Genomic DNA, 5,328 nt, shown 5'->3' with positions numbered 1-5,328 from the left:
TGTTTCAAGTTTTCGATCTCAATAGCTGGATTTTTTTTGTATTTTTTTTTGGCTATGTGCATCTTTTATGCCATTAGGAATGATGTTGTTGCAGAGGCTAGGTTTAATTGGTATCTCCGCGATAGTAATATATACTCTTTATCAAAAAAAATTAAATAAAAGTATTTACATAACTTCCAAGAGCATCAGGTCATAGGCGACACGCGTTTGTGAAAAGGCACAAAAACTATATTTACCATGCATGCGTCCTCTCTCAAAGCTGGACATGGATCGAAAGGACAAGCTAGGTTGTAGTGGGCACCTTGTAACAAACCGGCTATAGCTTACCAAATCGTCATAAAGGAAGGCTTGGAGCTATGTGCACATATGTGTGGCCCATGAATCTTCCAAAGGACCATGCATGCATGCAAGGTGACAAATGTACTTGGATCGCCATGACATCAGGGATGTGCGTGGTGGTTAGGCATGCCAACAAAAAGTTGCAACGAATTAGTGAGAAAAACTTAGATGTGCACTCATGAGCACACCTCGTGGTGAAAAAGAAAAGTAAATTACCAATGTTGACAAAAATAAGAATTCTAAGTAATTCTATAGTATCTTGTATGCTTTTTTTTTTTGCTTTCTGCAAATATAACTTATATGCTCTTCAATTTTCAAAGAAAGATATCTACTCCTTTTAAGAATACTTTTACCGCTAATTTCATCGTACAAAAGTCCCTCGTCACTAACGTACTCTATGAAAAATTATGTATAAATGAATTTCAAGCATTTGCATTTTTTCTATTAAGTTTTAAAACTTGGGATATATTTCCATTCAATTGACATTTTGCAAGTGAGTTCCAACATAGATCAAAGAAAATAGCTAGAGAAGAATTTTGTGTATGTGTGATAAGAATGGAGCGTGTCTCCCATAGTACAAGACCCAAAAGAGTAGGAAAGTGTGGGCAATCATGCGTGCAAAGTGGGATCATGAAAAGATGGATGGACGGCAGTTTCATCCTTCAAGCAAGAGCCAATCATTCAGCTGTACTGCTACCAGCTCTTCTGTAGACCTATCTTGCAAGCAAGAATTGATAATCAATTGTCCTCAGGATGGACATGACAACTCATTTTATAATTCTTTTCCACACTCCTTCTTTCTGTCCCTTAGGGAATCAGATTAATCATATCAACCATTCGTTTAAATTATTGCTACTACGGTGTTTGTGAATTCCACACCACCAGAATGAATAAATCATAGTCACCACTGGTAAAATTTATTATCAATTCAGTAACATAGCTATCAACGTTTTATGAATATCATTATGCAAGGAAACAGGATATTAGTAACATATATCATTTGCATGTAGTAATATAAACAATGTTGTCGATACAGACAATGGAACAAAAACATGATCTCCTTTTCTAGATTGATGGATATAGATATATATGCCGCTTCTGTTGCATAAGGCTGTTCAAGTACTCTAACAAAATTATTTTATGCCTCTAACAATCATCATTATTGTAACCACAATGATATAGCTGAGATTGAATGAATTAGCAAGCCATATCATAGATGTGGAACTAAACCCTCTTGATGGCTAACTAGATCTAGAACATTATACTTTTGGGAGTACTTGAGCGATTAGTTTTCATCTTCTTCTTGCAGAAGTTCTGGCAAGACAAAATAACAATACATATGCATGTTAGATTACGATGTAAATCAAGAAATTGACAAATAAGTACATAAATTAACCTGAGTAGAGAAACCCAGTAATAATGCCAAAGGTTGTCAAAACAGTCACCGTCGAGAAAATCTCACGTATGCAAAATAAAAAAGATAGAATTAACCGAAATTCGATCTAAAATGATAAATCACATGCGACAAGATCGATTCAGATATTAATTACTACCGGCACAAGTCAATTTATACGTCACCCTCGGAAAAGAAGTTCTTTTCTTAGTCGGCAAATCTGGCAGCGGAAAGAAAGTTGAATAATCGGCAAGATCTAAAGAAACCCAAGAATCCCAGATCCGTGGACAGGAAGAGGATGAAAGCTAGAATGAATAAAAGAACTAGCATAGGATCATCTCAACTTACACAGAAATTAGCAAACCTGGCAGGCCATCGATCAATGGAGATCAGGAAGATGGATCTCGATCATCTCACCCTTGAGGCCGGATTCCTGGAAGGCTAGCTAGAAGAACCAGGCGAGATTGATGCATCCATACCATATGGATGGAGATTTTAGGGTTTTCGTTGTGCTCCCACTAGCAGATGAAACTCCAGCATGACCTGATTGATGGATCCCGATCCTCCCCATCATCCATGAGTTCGATCATCAGATCATGCTGGCAGCTTCACCAACTCGTGGTGCACCTGATCTACCCTTCGAAGAGCAAGAAAGAGAACAACTTGAGCTAGAGAGAGGGGCGGGGAGAGAGATGGAGATGTGTGGGAATTATTGGGGGAGAGCAGAAAGAGACTGGGATATATAGAAGGCCAAGCGGTCAGTGAGAAACTGAGAATTGCTCTCTTACTTTTTCACTGATGTTCCATAGTCCGTACAATGTTAGTTACTTGTTGCTGTTAGTACTAGCAGGATAAGCACTAGACAAGGTTGGAGAGAAAGAATGGAACTGGGCGCCACTAGTACTGCTGTGGAAGTGTGAAAATCACTGCTGCACCAGACCACGAGTGGCTAGCTGTGAATGAAATGTGCACAGGACTACCAGGAGTTGTAATCACATCAGATGCGTCAAAGAATAGATCCAAGCAAAGCAAGCTAGAGACGAAATGTCGTCGATTCGCTGGATCAAAATATTATATAAATAAGAAAATTTGGTTTGCGGTCCCAAATTTAAGGCATGCCACCAAAGGCATCCGAAGATCCCAAATTTGTATATTAACCTTCATTTTTTTTCTGCGCCAAGAATTGTTTATCAGCCGTCTATAATCGATTCCGTCTAGCAACTAGCTAGCTAGGGACCATCTCGTGCATGTCAACATCACATTAAGTTGATAGCAATTTTTCATATATATGGAGTTTTAATCGTACGTCTGTCTACCAAAAATAAGGCCAATGCATTGTTAATTATTTCGTGGAGGGAAATTGTATAAATTTTTCTGAACACACCCAAGCAGTCCTGTACTCCTGTTCACTCTTCAATTCCTCGTTTTCACTTGATTAGAAGACACTGTTTGCTCATAATTAATTACTATTAATGGTCATGTTTGAATGAATCATAAGAGCAAATATTGATCTGTTCACCCTTCAATTCCTCATTTTCAGTTGATTAGAAGACACAAGTCTGAAAACAATTACATTTGGATTTTTTCGACAAAGTGTAAATATTATAAGATGATTGTTAGCATTATTAATGATTATGTTCACAAATCGCAAAGAAATTTGATTTTGTACACGATGAGTAAAGAAAAAGAAAATTGATCTGTTAGCTAGCATGAGAAAATGAGGGCTGCTCAGAGTGGCAGAACGGCTGTGCAGTGACACAGTTCTGGAAGGGTGAAAGTGACGAGATCGATGGATATATCCATCAGTAACTTCCGTTGCAGAACTTGGTAGTACTGGCTAAGTTTCTTTATATATGTATATGTAGCTTCATAGGCGGTCTAGATCCTTGCTTGATCTAGCTAGCGAGCTCTTATTTTATTTCCAAATCTAGTGGAGCTAATTACGTACGCTAATGTATATAGGCAGATAGTGGAATAGACTTGTCCTACCAGCCCAATGCAATTGCTTGAACAATGTGTATATACTACTACCGAAGATATGGACATGAATGCACGTGTGTATTTTTAGCTATAGGTAGGTATTTCTAGAGCTGAAGTAAATCATGTGGAAAAAACACTAGTATTTGGTGTTCATCATATAGTATTGGTTCCATCTTTTTGTTTCTGCTCTACGTACTAGCTGAACTACTCGAGCGTAAGAACTCAGTACACGATGTCCCTATCATCAAATCATCACGTATGGAGCTAACCAGATTAATTTGTTTAATATATATTGTGCTAGTTAGTTGTGGCCAAGAGTTTATGATATACTAGGTTCTGCTTAATCATCATATACATAGGGATAGTTAGTTTTTGGTGACTTTACACCAAAGTAGTAGCTAACCTAGCTAATTAACTAACTAGTTAAGTGGTATAGTGGGGACAAAAAATAAAATAAAAAATCCATGAACACACATATCAAATATGGACTATCTGTGAACGAAATGAAGTGATATATGGCATTCCCCACAAATTAAGTACCTAGCTACTTTGTGAAGCAAGCAGAATGGTTGTGCAAAAGTTAGAATGAATTTCATTCCCTTGCTTCTCTACTACTATGAATGTCTGGTCCTGCCACAGCACATACATGCAGTGGTAGTACTACACATTTTTCGGTTACCAGCTGCAGTATTAGAGATTTAGAGAATGATGACATGCCCTCCCATTGGATCTGCACACACATATGCCCATTGTTGTGAAGAAATGATGCTGTCAGTCATGATCTAACAATGATTCACACGCAGGAGCTAACACACGCTGCGAGCCAAAGCTAGATCATGCTGGCAGCTTCACTCATTCACATGGGCATCTGATGAATCTACCTCTATCTCTATGAAATTCCTGTCGTTCCAAGAGAATTTGTGTGTGTACTAGAAACTAAGATGCTTCAAAAGCAGGAGGAAAGCAATAGATGAGCTAGTATAGAAATCAGAAAGAAAATTCTTCCTTGAACGACTCACCAAGTACACAAGCACAGGATGGAAGGTGTTTGGATGGGTGTTTGGAGAATGTAGTAGAATAGAGTAGAAGAAACAAAAAGAGAACAAGACCGTTTGTTTGCCCTGTGTCAAGAGCTGGATGGGCGCATGTATTTATAGAGGAAATGTGTGTGGTACTGGGTGATTGGTTGTCATGGTGGAGAGGTGATGCTAGGATATTATTTTTTTTCTTGAGGTTGTGGATGCAAAAGTAACATAGCTGGTCAAACTATAAATTCAAAATATCATTAAAAAATGAATACTACTATTTTTTTATAAAATGTTAGACACAGGGAGGGTTTAGATAGGGAGGTAGGGCTGATGCACGACGTGTCTGCACAGGGGAGGGCAGAGAGACAGATAGGTGGTAGCTAGGGTGCGGCTGCGTGCATGCATCGATCCATGCCATGCATGTATCGAGCTATAGCGATAGGATCGCGTGGATCGATGTATCGATGTACTCCTAGCTGTAGAGGAGAACCTGTCTTTTAAAAAATGCAGTAGGAGAACCATGAATCACTGTGTGCAGTAGTATCTGTGCTGGCACGGGTACGTACATCTAGCTAGCGGTAGGCCTTG

The 5,328-nt window shown here is 38.6% G+C and overlaps 1 long non-coding RNA gene across 1 annotated transcript; it reads right to left on the bottom strand.

Annotated features, from left to right (window-relative positions):
* Positions 1-1,322: 1,322 nt before the first annotated feature.
* LOC127298789 (uncharacterized) lies at positions 1,323-4,821 on the bottom strand. The gene is made up of 2 exons (XR_007850132.2): positions 2,081-4,821; positions 1,323-1,653 (listed from the first exon to the last, which is right to left on the bottom strand). It is a non-coding gene; the product is annotated as an uncharacterized lncRNA (long non-coding RNA).
* Between the last annotated feature and the right edge of the window lie 507 nt (positions 4,822-5,328).

This window comes from Lolium perenne, chromosome 5 (assembly GCF_019359855.2).
Source record: "Lolium perenne isolate Kyuss_39 chromosome 5, Kyuss_2.0, whole genome shotgun sequence".
Classification (NCBI taxonomy): Eukaryota; Viridiplantae; Streptophyta; class Magnoliopsida; order Poales; family Poaceae; genus Lolium; species Lolium perenne.
Note: the sequence above shows the minus strand (reverse complement) of the source record. Positions and strands in the feature narration are given on the sequence as shown.